We start from the raw sequence: 14840 nt of genomic DNA on the forward strand, positions 1-14840 counted from the left end.
ATTCAAGCAGTGTGCTTCCGCCTTGTACATGTTACAGTAAACGCTGGACTATGAAATGTATTGATTGAACGGTAAACAAGTATATTTCCCAGCGGAGTTGTAAATGCATACATTTTCCGGTGTATCAAGAGATTTCCCGTGGGGACAGTATAGATAAAACATCTCATATTTTTCCAAGGTAAATATGTAAACTCATTTGCCAGTGACTTTGCCCACACAGACAAATTGTTTCATTTCAGATTGATTTGCTCTAACAAGAGTGAAACCCAGCCTTTATGTTTTGTGGTGAATATCATATTTCATTTTGACAGAATATGCTTTTCAATATTTTCGAGAGAACTATGAAATGTAATGCAAATGTCAGATGATAAACGGGAAGAAAGGGAAACCATGCAATCAAAGAAACAAATCAACTCATAACATTACATTTGAATGGCATCATCTAAAAGAGAACATGTTTCCTTTCGCTTGGCCTTGCAAAGGCAACTTCGTCCTTTCATGAGGGAAACTGACCTTTTAAAAACACACTCAGAAGTAGCGCTCCAAAATTCAGTTCCGAAATATACATATTAAGAGCCTTCTAAGGTCAACAACTGATAATCGCGTGGTGAAAGCTGCTCTTGAACTTTAAGAATACCTCTATTTAATACTTTGTAATATGATCTTAGACTTGAAATGGTAATGGCTAAGGAAATGTTTACTTAATATCAGTCTCAACTACAATAGTTCAGCGCAATTGTATGTTTATATAGGCTTTAACAATAATTGATTGTATTATTATTATATTAATGTAAACTAATGTAGCCTGATGATGAGTTATGATGTTTTTCGCAGTAACCCCTTCTGTCAAAGCAAGAGAAAGGTGAATGCAAAGAATCTGCAGACCAAACAGTGGAAGACTTTTCTTCTCACACAGAGTAAATCCTTTTCCCTGGCTCAAAACCTTAAAATATTAATTTGAGCTGAAGGTTTGGATAAAGACACTCCAAACGATAAGGAAAACCAACATTAACATTCTGAAATTGCTTTCAGCGCGCTGATTACAGGTATTATCAGTGTGAAGAGCCATCATCTGCTTTTGTAAGCATGAATGAAACAAAGACAGGAGCTGTTTCCTTCTAATTATTATACATTCTACTTATATTACACCAACTGATTATGTTTCTATCTTGCTGCTCCTGTCTGTCTCAGACGTTTATTCACACTTTTGCTGAAACAGATCCGATTTGCTGTCTAAGTATCTTATAAAGCAACAGAATAAAATAAGTATTTCTTAACTAATGCATTCTGGTGCAATTAAACAGATAAGACCGCCGAAATTACATAAATTATTCAGCGGAATCGGATGGTTTGACTATTTTGATATTAAACATTGATCCCAGAGCAAAAGCAATCAAAGAGCTGTTGTTTCTCGCATCCCAATTCCCATCCAATTAAACATCGGCCTGAATAGATTCAATCAATTACATTTAGAAACAGACACAACAAACCACGACAAACCACAACAAACACAACATACGCCTAGCACATGTGGGAACCAGCCTTCACGAAGGGCTGTAGGTCTCTATCTTAATACAAACTAAACACAATCCCAGAGACGTTTGTTCTTCAAAATAAAAGCGTACACTGGGGACGTTTGACATTTGGTGGAGAGGGTCAATTCCAGCCTGGTGCTCAGAGAATGCCCCCACCCGCACCCCCACCGTCTTGTTAGGAAAATGGAAGTACCCCGGCTCCTTCTCCCTAATGGTGTAGCATCACTTGGGAGCACCGTGCCGCTCGTCCGGTGAATACAGATGAGCAACGGCGGGAATCGCAGAAGGAGCACAGCCCACCGGACAGACAAACAATGACCCCAATTAGCGGGCCGCTGCTCCTCAGCCGTGCATTCACGTCCGATTAGCAGAACGTATAAATCGCATCAGGGTCCGACCCAACACAAAAAACAACAACCTGATTTTCTTGGGCGATTTGGGGGCTTCTCCTGACGGAGAAAAGAAAGAAGCTTCTGCATTATGATGCAAACCATGAGACCATCCTGAGGTGCATTGTGGGGGGAAGCGAACAGACTGGTAACTGTAGTGCACCTTTGTTCCTTCCCTGCGTTCTCAGAGCGCCACAAAAGGGATGCCTAGCGAGGGCCTTGACTAAATTTGTGCGCCTGGTTGGTGCTCCTTGAACACATTCTGAAGAGAGGCGGGACAAAGACATGACCCGTTTTCTTTAATGGCTGCATACTTTTTTGGGACGGGTTTGGAGGGGAAGTTGGGGAAGGAGGAATGGGGTGGGAGGCTTGTGTCTTGAGTGGCTTATCTGGAGTGTGGAGATGGATAAAAGTCTGTTGTGCTGCCCAGAAGGCGGTGCATTGTGTGAGTGGTAGGACAGCTGCTGTTCAGCTTTCCAGATCACCTGGTTGGCAGGTGGGGTGCATGGGAACCAACAGAGGTAGTTACTTACAGTTCACTTATCTCACGGCCCTCACCACTGTAATACAAAAAAGTGATGAGGAAAGTCATGGTCACTTTTAGTGAAAATGTTTTCCTATTTCCATACTATTCCATTCCTGATGATAATTGATATTGTGAAGTTGTACGATCGGCATTAGAGGTGTTTTTTCTATCGTTTTTGACAAAATGTAATTGAACTTGAACTTGAGGCTTTAAAACTACCTTGCATTAATTTACTAAAATGAACAACGAAATTGTTAACTTCTGCAAAATCGAGACCTTCTCAGTGAGGGAAGATCTCGAAGACTCAAGATAAAGTGGTGTCAAACCAACATCTGCAGAATGCAGGCCTGTTACAGATACATGTCCTGATTCTGCTGAAATAAACGCTAAGAAACAAACGCTTGGATCATAAAGGTCGGGTCTAGATTAGCATCAGATCAACCAATCATAAACCCTTGTCTGACTTACCGTTTTTCAGCTAAACTGCTTACTTTTGTTTTACATTGTAATATAAACATTTAGCAAACCAGAATGTATTGTTATGTAAACAAAGTAACTAAATGGATGAATATTGATGGAATTTTAGTTTATTAAATAAAGTATCAATTTCATGGCCAATATTTTACTACTCAAGTCTAAATCTATTTATTATTATATTTAAACATTTTGTATGGAGGTCAAAGATTGGGTGGGAGTGCGTGTGTTGGGGGGTGGGTTCTGAATAACTAAATCCTCCTTGTAGTTCATAAAGAGTAATTAGGCCTGCTCAGCTAGCTAATTAAGGCATATGAATGAGTGTGGGGGAGGAAGACCAGATTGTATAATTAAATATAGGAGAAAAGATGGATGAGGAAAATCCGACCACCAAACTATGATTAGTCAGAGAGAGAGAGAGAGAGAGAGAGAGAGAGAGAGAGAGAGAGAGAGAGAGAGAGAGAGAGAGAGGTAAACATCTGATTTTAAAAGCTTTGGGGGAATATCCATTCAGATTAATTTGCTTTGAATAAACTTAATTTTTACATTTTCTTTAATCTTCCTCGTCTTCTTGTTAATGGTGTTGATCAAGATCACCATACTTTTTACACCAAATACTCCAAATTTTCAGTGTGGAAATGTTTCAGCAGACATTTTTTGCCTGCACCATCATTAAAATAGTTATTTCTCCAGCGCCTGATTTCCTAATCCCATTGGGTGCTTTCAGGCCTCCTCTCTGAGCTGGGAGACAGGGTGACACGATCCCAGCGGCCCCATCTCGCCGTGTGATCTCCTGAGACGCGGGTTCATAACAAGGCATCGCCATGGTAACCGGCACCGTGTCTGACTTGACCCCTTTTGGTTTCGGAGGGGTTCCGACTGCAGAGCAGCATCCCACTGAGGAAATGTGTTTAGCGTTGTTTATACACTCATCAAAGGTAGTAGCTTCATTGGAGGGGAAGCTAACAGACGCCGTAGCATACGCGTGCTGACAGGAATATTAAGCACGGCCGCCTGGCCAATAAAGAATATAAATTAGGTTATTTTGCACCGCAGAGCTCCTAAAAAAAAGAATGGAGAAAAAAAAGTGTTCTTGCTTTGTAATAAATCATTCCTATTTGGACAGATTCGACTCGTAGGGCTTTGTTTAATGCTGTCTGAAATGGTGGGGAGAAGTGAATTGGTTTACATTGCAAAGGAGAACAGTGTTGCTGTTGGAGTTCATGCGATGAGGCCGAAAAGATGGAATATTATTGATGATAATAAACTTGGGAAACGGGAGAGCTGGGAATGGGGAAATGTCACGGTAGGAATAATATTGATAGGGCGTGTGCGCTGAAAACTCAAGTATGCAGTTAACGTAGCAGAGCAAGATATCTGAAATAGCATTTTAGTTCCCTACCCATGACTTTCAATAAAACAAAGTAAAAATGCAATTTTTGTCTGCCTGACTGGCAACAAGGCTCTCGTCTGGCCGAGATAAATATTTTGTCAGAGACACCGGAGACAAAAGATGAAGTGAAAATTGCTCCCTTCAAGAAACTCTTCAACTTCTACCATCCTTCGTCTTTTTGAGGCATAACTACGACTTGGATGCTGTCACACTTGTCAACTGTCCAATGATGATCTAAAGGGCTGTAACTTTGAAGGAAACATTAGTTTTTTTTGGCAATGCTTTGTAATTAAGAGTTTTGCGGACACCATCTCTGAATATAGACTAGTATGAAATAGATTTTGGAAGGGCAAAAAAGGAGGGCGGAGTGGGGTTTGATGAAATCATTTATTGTACATTGTCCCCTTTGTTCAGGACACAGAGAACACCGTGACATTGACAATTCTACCTCCATGTTAGGCTGGATGGAGCCCCTCCAGAATAAGAGCACCCTGCCAACGCATTACTCACCGGTTGGTTGCATAAAGGAAGCAGCCGTTAAGGACCTGACAACCACTTCTAAATGAGAACTCAATGATCTGTCTGCTAATCAGAACCCAAAGACCTGTTCTATCACAATGACCTGTGTTCCAATCAGAACCCAAAGACCTGTTCTATCACAATGACCTGTCTGCTAATCAGAGCCCAAGTACCTGGTATATCACAATGACCTTTCTGCTAATCAGAACCCAAAGACCTGTTCTATCACAATGAACTGTATAATACGTTTATTATTTTTTGACATGGAGCCATAAACACCCTTACATACAGCATGACAGCCATGGCCTGCAACCTTAGCCTTGGGAGAGCCAGCCCTCACACCAAAATTTGTATTTGTCTCTTGTGAATTGGCTGAAAGGAGCTCACAAGAGTCTGGTGGCACCAGGCTAATGGAACCTGATCCAAATCAAATGTATGTATCTAATGTAAGGGTGGAAGCTAGGACCCAGCAGTGCCAGTCCTGCCCAGGTGAGTTCAGTTATGTTATAAAAGAGGCATGGCTTAATAAGGAGGCCATTTAAAGCATTTCCTGGTCCAGAGACCAAACATTTCTAAGTGCATCTGGTGCAGCAGGTTAGCAAAATCTCCAACTAAGCAGTCTGTTTATCAAAGGGTTTCTGTGATGTTATTTCTGTGTATTGTCCGCATATTGTTGTACTTTTGTTGATATTGTTGCCGCTCTTTGTCAAGAGTGTTGCTGTTTTCCAATGACCTTTGCAACTCAATGTTGCTCCTTGAATTGCAGATTCAAGCGTAAATTCTGCTTACATCATTCTAAGTTGTAAGAATACAAGTGATCTGTTGACTAGTTGTCAGTGTGTTGTGTCTTTCTGTTGCTCTGCTCCAATGCAGACCTGTGGCCTCTGTAGAGCCTTTAACTCCAGCAGCCCAGCCTGGTGTACCGGGGTCTTCAATACCCCTCTGGCTTGCCCTGAGTTCGGTATGCAGACGCAGGTAACGGCACAGTGAGGTGAGGGTGGTCTCTGGAGGTTCGTAGTGAATTCACCCCCTAGCCGTCACCGATGCTGCCCACCTCTTGCTTTTATTCAACAAGTTCAGTGGACCAACATTTCACCTGGAACTGACAAATGAATGAAACGCCTTTTAAAGGAAGCCGTTCACTGCTGGGTTTCGTCTCAAAGTGAATACAGCTATCCCGGGCTCTGTGCTGCTCTCGCTCACAATAGGAATGTAATTGAATCGCAGCATGCACGTGCGACACACTGTGTTCAATGTGTTATGGAGGTGTTTTTTAGCTTTCAGCTATGAAGAACGATAATATAATTATGATAGTTCTGCCTCTGAGGAAGGTGTACTCTGAAAAACAGGAGCGGGGCGCAACACCTGATTTTATTCGGTGGGGGAAAAATGGAAGCTGTCTTAAAGAGCGATCAGTTTTTTTTTTTTTTCAAATCTACGTTGATGATTTACACAAAGTTGAGGCGTTGGTTTTTCTGGCATATTATTTTCCCTGTTCCTGTGTTTTCTAAACGCAACATGCTGCTCTCTGATGGCTTCATGTTCAGAGATGTGGAGATGAATGGGTGTGGCTAGTTCTGGCGGGACATGCTAGTCACGTGCGCCCTATCAGCTGGCAGCAATCGCGGTCCAATCAAACGAAAGTGCGCTGATAGGCGGTCAATTTGAGACTTTCTATCTCAAGCTCACTCCGTTTAGTTAATTCTGCCCATCACCACCCCAGCCTTCACCTGCTTTGGCTCTGGTCTGCATTGTATGAAAGCTACACAATGAGTTGAGATATCTGATGAACCCCATCAGCTGTAGAGTGCACCCTGTTATCAAATGTTAGTGTGCTGTCTGTATTGCCCATCTTTGTGTAATGTTTTTAAATCCTACAGCAGCAAGCACCAGAAAAGAGTGGAATCACAACGCCAAACTAAATATTAGCATTTCATGCAATAAATGGTAAATCTACGACATGAGTGATTCCTGACATAACTAGTCCTGGCCTGGTTCTGATTACTCTCCGTTGGAGACCTGGTTAAGAGGAGACTTCTGCCTCTCTGGCCCATTTTTATCGGATCAACTGAATTATGGATTCATGTAAATTCTGCTGTATGGGAGGAAATGAAAGGGGAAAAGTGACTTTGATGAAAGACCTTCAAAGCACTTATGATCAAAGCTACATTTATATTCTAAATGATTTTCTAGGAAGAGGTTTGCAAATGACTTGTGGTATTTGTCAAAAATATATTACATTATGTTACGATCTAATATATTATATTACAGATGACAATAGATTAGATGGAGGATGTATGCATGCACTCTCACACGCACGGCTAACACACGCACACACAAGCACATGCGCGCATGCACGCACGCACGCACACACACACACACACACACATACACAAAAACAAGCATCCAATTTAAAAATATTTTGGTTGAAACACAAAACTCTTTTGTGGACAGTTGTGAAGGCTGTTTCTTGTAATATGAAAAATCCCCTTAAAATCAATATGAAATTGCTTTGTTTCTCATTGCAGACAGAACTTTATAGCAATATATAGCAATATCTATGGGTAGGGGGAATAAAAGCTCTAATTTAGTCGGCAATAAAATCCTGAGGCTTAGAGAAACTGATTCTTTCCAGAACATTAATCATAAAAATGTAATGGATATCAAATATTTAATACAGTAGAATGTACAACTTGTATTACTATGGCTTTCTGAAAATCGATCATGGTGAGGAAAATCCATAATTAAAATTATGCTAGCAAGGGCAAATCATTAAGGGTTCTACTGCCTCCCTCTCATTCTTCAGGAAAATGAAATATATACCCTGCCAGTGATGTATAGGCTATTACAGAGGGGAATAAATTATGAGTGTTTCTTTGCTGCCTGATTCCATTTGGTATTAGGGAAAATCTAAGTATGTGATATTTCATACACAGTTTAGAGCGCAAATGGTGGTCTGGTGTTGTAAAGCAGATGGTGAAACAAACTAATTTTGGTCTCTTTTAATCTTGGCTTTGTTTCCTGTCTGTTAATACATCAAATCCTTAATAAGAAAAGCGTAATGGGAAAAAGACAACATTTCAGAACCACAAATCAATGAGTCTTTTGTGGACCATGACACGATCAATACTCACCAACGGATATGATAAGTGCATTTGTGTTGATGTTGAAATTGATAGATGATGATTATTAACATTATTGCGACTAATATATGTCCATTAAGATAATACAGTATATCTATATCTTATAAACGTACATTCACATTTGTGTTTGGTTGGAATTGATGGCTGATGATTGTTATTTTTATTATTGCAATGTTTATATAAGGCTATTACGATATATTAATGGTATTATCTCCCAGCTTATAACAGGTGTCACTCTATTGTATTCTAAAGACAAAGCTATGTTGACATTAATTGTCATTAATATGGGTATTTCGCACAGCAGCAATGTAATGTGCCTCGCAGTAGAAACATTGCACACAGGTTAAATGATGCAGATATGCAAGGTGGACTTAAAGGATGGGTGGAAAGATCGACACCGATACAAAATCGAATAAAATACACTGAACAGTCAGCAATTCAGAGGCTATCCAGGCATTGTTCTGCACCCTTTACACTCAGCTGGGGGTCTCAAACTAACACCATGCTCACTGCTCTGTGGAACCACAACTGAACAGATCCTGCCACGGCTGAACCACGACAATCCACAAAGCAGCTGGTACTAATGCTAACCACTCTGAGGTTTACATTCACAACTGGAATATCCTTAATGGGTCGCTAGTGTTGGTTAAACATTATAAGACATTGAATAGTTAGAATAAGAAAAGTTAAATACATAACAAAACGTTATCTTAATTAACTAACACCAGATAACACACTGATCAGGTTGAATAGTCATATCCAGCTACGGATGTCATGGTTGGATATCGCACACTTGTATTGAAGGTCTGACAGAAATGCACATAAAACAGACACATACACACAAACACACACACACACCTACACATACAAATACACCCACACACCCACACATACACAGACAAACACAAACTCACATACCATATAAAAAACATGCAAACACTGGGTGCTGGAACATGGACTCGGCAAGTGTCTTCTCCAGAAATTCCTTGATCGGTGTCCTCACCCCTCCCCTGCCTCCCCCCCTGTCTCCCCCCCTGTCTCCCCCCCTGTCCCCCCCTGTCCCCCCCTCATGGCAGCGGCGGCTGCTGCTATTTGATCAGCTGATCTGCTCTTTTGAAAGACCTGACATACTTCAAACGGCCGGCCGGTCGTCTCACACGTGCTGCTATGTTGTATTTTCTGTTGACCTGCCATCCGATTGATTCGATAAGGGAGATCAATACTTGTTAATAATGGATCGCGTCTTGTTGCTGCAGTTTGGGCCGTCGAACATTAGCCGCCTCCTCAGCGCTTGAAGAGAGAGGGGCTGCTATGCTCTAATGAGCGCAGACGTTCTCTCAGAGTGTACAGTGGTATGGGGGAGAGCATGAATTAAAGATAAGCACTACAAAGGCTTTATATACTGTATGTGTCTATATATCTATATATGTATATACAGGTTCTGAATGGAGTCAAACACTGAACCACGCTGTGTAAATTAAAAGGTTTCCACAACCGTTCTGCGCCCAAAGGTGTGTTTTACTGTTTAGCTTCAAAAAGCACAGCTATAAGATAGATGGACGGACAGGCTGGACGGATAGATAGACAGATCCCTTTCACGGAGGTTCATGCTGTTGTATTTTGTACGACAATTAATTGTATTTTGTTAACGGATAAATATGCATTTCTGCCTACCCACGCGCCACTATTTGCTGAAGGGGAGTCTTTGTGAAAGTTAAACAAGAAAAAAGTACTTTAGTTATATTTGATCGGATCAAATGTGTTAAGAATATTTTTTAAAAGCTGTAATGTGAGTGGGACTGGAGAGAGTCACTGAAGCCCTTCTAATGTTCCAGGGAAGTAGCTGTTCAGGAGATGGCACAGGATAGATAAATATGGGTTCTTACAAATAAGATATTTTTATCTGGCACTCTTCTTAGGTGTGAGGACAATTATGTAAAACTCCAAAACCATCTGTTGTTATTTGAGGACTAATATAGGTAGTTGAGATAAGAACATTTCTGGAAGTGAGCACCAGGAACTAAATAAATGATCACTGAATTTGATGTAAAACTTCAGTGTTATTTACTAAAACAAAAGGTTAAATTGCAAACAGCCTGCTGGTAGTTTTATTATATGTTCGAGGCAGCCTATAGTCATGATTTATAATAGCCACATTTTCTCATGTTTTGACCACTGGTCATCAAGTACACCAATTACACTTCAGAACTTGCAGGTGAGAAACAATTGAGATAATTTCAGTCGAGGTAGTGGATTGGTTTAGACATTTCGGAAAAATTTCAGAGCCCGCATGACAGCCTATAGATCGATAGTAGCCGGGGAACCAGGTGAATCTGTCAGCTCATGTCTTATTTGTTCTGGCATATATGTCTGGGCCCCATCCCGTTCAGACAGATTTCCAGCAATCCTGGCCCGGGTCCGACCAATCACAGCCATATATCTAATATGGGGCGGGTATAATAGGATGACTGTACAGAGGAGCGGCCTATGGGAGCGTCGGTGAGGCATTTTCATATTCAACCAAGATGTCTGTCGCTGATGTGTCATACGTTCCGTTGCTCTGATTGGTTGTAGGTCTATCCAATTGCGTTCCAAAGGATTTCTGGCCTGTGCCTGTTGATAACACCCCAAAATTAACAGAGAGGTTCCAGACTAATGCGCATTTGCGAATTGGTCTGGCGACGTCAAGCTTGGTCAATTGTGTATTAGGAATCAAACATCCTCGTCTTGATAAAATATTAAATGTTGTACTAAATGACAATGGGGGGGGTGCTTCGTAAAACATTTTGCAATCACTCTCGAAAAATGATCTTGCAGAATATAAACCCAGTCAGTTGGAAGGTATCCAGGTCATGAGTAGAGCCCGAGGACTTACACAGTACAATGCATATTTGAACACACCAATAAACCGTTTAAAGGACATCACGGAGGAGATGGAAAAAAAAGGCAAAAAGGCAAAAATAGCCACCTTAAACATAATAGAAACACATTTTTCCATTTCACACCCCAAGCACCAGAGTATACCAAGTACAAGTTCAGTAAACGGCATCCTCAACCCTCCGGATGCTCCCTTATGTAGAGTATCTGAAGGTGAAGTGCACTGTGGGGGAGGACTGCTCCACACTATATATGTGCAGTGCTTTTTACGGATCCAGCTCTGCTTCCTGAATCATTTATTAACGTTTTGCCCCAGAATCGCACGCGGCTCAGCGATGTGCTCTGGCCTCGGCTACCGCGCCTGGCCCGACAGACCTGGTGGTAACGTGATCACCGCAGCTCGGCGCTTCATCAATAATGGAACAATACAAACAGATGGGGAGGACGTCTCAACACACCGCCGCTGATCTGTCTTCCTGGTCAGGAGCTTTCTTTAGGATCGCACAGCTGTTTTTGGCAAACGCAAACCCGCCCCAAGCACACCACCAACACCACCACCACCACCATCCAACCCCCCCTTCCCTCGTCCTGAAGTGTCTTACCCCTCTTAACCTATGACCTTTGGTCCTGATGGGAGGCGTAGCGGCTCACACCGTTTAGCCGGGAGAGATTCTGCTTGTGATTGATGATGATGATGATGATGATGATGATGATGATGAGTCACTCATCCCACATCATCGTCATCCTTTTTCTTCGGACTGTAGTTTAACCTGCCTTAGCCGATGAATCTGCGTTAAAGATGAGGTAGTTCCTCCTTTCCTCAAACACGTGGAGTACCCACGCATCAACACGGTTTTGTGCGCCAGTTTGTTCATTTTAAACGTGGCCTTAGGTGAGGCAAGCTGACGACATCATCAGCGGCCTCTTAGTCTCGCGTTCCCCCTGCTGTCGGCAGGTTTCCTCTTCCTTAAAATGAGCCATTAGGACGCAGTGACAGAGGAACGGATGCGGTGTGTGTGGGGAAAACAGCTCCTCATTGACGATCATTAGTGTAGCGGTCCGTAATCAGCCCTCGGCGCGCGCAATCATAAGCGGGGCGGGTCTCTCCCGCACTCAAACCCAGAGCCAGCCGACAGCGCCCAGGACAGGATGGGAAAATTGCGCCATAAAACAAAAGTAATACCCAATAAAAAAGGAAAGGCAACTGACATTCAGCACATAAAACTGAAAGATTACGGCGAAAATGTGCGGTAAACACACTGTTTGTTCCGAGCATGGAATCCAAATTGCAACCTTGTGCTGGTCGCCTTGTTGTCTCTTTCTCGTGTTTGTTTGTTTAATACGGTTCCTCATCTGCGTAATACGAAGACAAATTAAGTTCTGGGATGAAATGCTGTTCAATAAAGTCAATTAAGCTATAAGGGAGCTGTGATGTCAGGGTGAGCGACCCAAACGGTCCGGGAGGGCGAGATGAGGAAAAACACATCATGTTGGTGACTTGTAAAGGTGCTGGGGAGCAGGAACAATCTGTCTTCATTGTGGCGCTGACTTGATGAGGCAACGTGAAAGGTAATTAAGTGTGATGTGTTGCCCGGGCGACCCAGCGTGTGCTGTGCACTTTGAGGGAGAAGCAACAAGGAGCAGCAATGGAGAGCTGTGCTTTAAGTAAAGCCCTGTCACCATAGATGTTGTTATCTACCTTATGTATCAAAACTAGTGGATACTATTTGACGTGAAAATAACACTGATCTCATTTCCCCCCACCGATTCTGTGCTTTTTGTAGATCCATTCATTTTAAAGAAATCAATACATGTATTAACAGCATGTACCTATTCTAAATTAATAGCAGTGCGTTTGTCTTAATGCGTATTGAATTCAGACTCATGCTACAAAACAGCATTGCTGTTGAATGCATCCATCAACACAGAAAAGGACAAGACTTCTTGCCGAGATGGTTGATTTGTTTTTCTCTCGTTTCTCTATTTACCGCTCCAATTTCGACAATTTTATTTAACAGGGTAAATATGCTTTGTTTTCATTATGCCGTTATTAATTAGTTAGCATAATAATACAGATGCAAAGAGACCATTCAATTCACAACATACTGTTAAATAACTTTCATTTGAGGACTTCAGCCACATAGTTCCCTATCATCTATTAAACATATTTGTTCCCTATAATGAACCTAATTTCCCTCTAAACCATCCTGTTAGCAAGGGCTTGTGATGAAATAGTCTTAATGTGTGTGTGTGTGTGTTTGTGTGTGTGTGTGTGTGTGTGTGTGTGTGTGTGTGTGTGTGTGTGTGTGTGTGTGTGTGCGTGTGTACGCGTGTGCGTGCGTGCGTGCGTGCGTGCGTGCGCGTGTTTGACATGAGCAATGCCGTATTCAAGTCGAGGCCTCAATCTATTCAAGAGCAGTTGCTGCACTATCTTTGCAATTGAGTTAGGTCTGTGCAACTGCTGTCTATTCAAAGGCGGACAAATTGAGTTTCAAGCCTAAAGCACTACCAGCCTTGTGGAACCGGATAGAGAAAACAGACTAAAAAGAGAGTGAGAAAGAGAGAGAGAGAAGGGGAGAGAGAGAGATAGACTACTAAACAGGTACAATAATTCAAATTGTATCCTTTCTTTCCCCAACTCGCTGTGTATGTGTGCCAACAATGTACTGGTGGAAACGTAGAGCAGGAGTATCCGAGTGTTTTGGATAAGCAGAACAAAAATCCAGCAACATGTTTGCTGTACACTCATTAACCCGTGGGCCTAGCTCAGTACTGTCCGGGCAGCCGGCCCCACTCTCCATGCACAGCCCTGATTACCTCAAAGGTTACGGATTGTGTTACTCTATCCGTATCACCGGCGACAAGCATGGCTCATTGTTGGAAAGGTGTTTTTGTTTTTTTGACTCCGCAGAATTACCGGTCTTAAGTGTTGGGAATTGAACACTTGACTCGGCCATGGGCCAATTGGTTCCAACTTGTAAATGATGAGCAATCAAGGACGCATTTATTTGCTCATGTTTGCCAGTTGATTGATTGTTAGTGCCGGGGCTGTGTTGCCATTTTGCGTTTGATTGTGTATGCAAACCATTTCCACAAACACTGCTTCCTTGATTGTTTGTTTAGAGCGTCGCTGAGACGGGTGTACCGACCGCGAGGCGTGTCCCCTTCTTGAGTTTTCTGATAGGAGTCGTTCTGGTCGTTCCTAGTGGTATTGTTAGAAACTTCCTACCAATCAGCCTTCCTGGGTTTTTTGGGGTTGATTTGCTCTGCTTCCTGTCATTGCAGATTGGCCAGCCCTTTGTGACAGAGAGCCAAATTGACCGAAATTGTTTTCTCCTTCAACAGTGGAAATACATTCCGAAATGACCCTGGATTTAGTTGTGTTGTCATTATTTCTGGAATGACGGCCATATGTGTCCATATGGCGCTGCTAGTCTGCGGCACCATATGCCAATAGTAAGCGGCAGACAGTTGGACTCATTTAAATAATACTGGAGCCCCCAAAACTGAATTTCGTCACCTTGGTTTGAAGGCTTCATCATTTCTGTTGGATCGAGTTATTTTTCTAACCGCACACTCCATTGAATATCTGTATTAGCTGAAGCTTTTTCAAAGATAGTTGACGGTTTGGTTTTCAGCACATTCTTGGCTTTTATAACAAGCCAGTATCCTTCATGCCTCCATTTGCTATTCAGTGAAATCATACAAGAAGGAATAAAAAATGGAAGGGTTCCTGTTTTTCGCCCTTTTTTCAGACGGCGGCGCGCCATTAGCCTGTGGGCTAATCTAGGGCTCAGGGTATTGGGGTGTTTGACTCAAACCACAATGTTTTTGTGTTCAAACCACACTATATAACTGTAAGCATCCATGTGCAATCAAGCTACCCTGCTCATTGATTACATGTATCAACAGTCCCTGCTATTTAGTACTATTTAGCATCTGCTAAATAGTACAAAAGAGCTACTTCATCTTGAGAACTAAGCC

Source organism: Pollachius pollachius (assembly GCF_949987615.1).
Source record: "Pollachius pollachius genome assembly, chromosome: 5".
In the NCBI taxonomy this organism is placed as follows: Eukaryota; Metazoa; Chordata; class Actinopteri; order Gadiformes; family Gadidae; genus Pollachius; species Pollachius pollachius.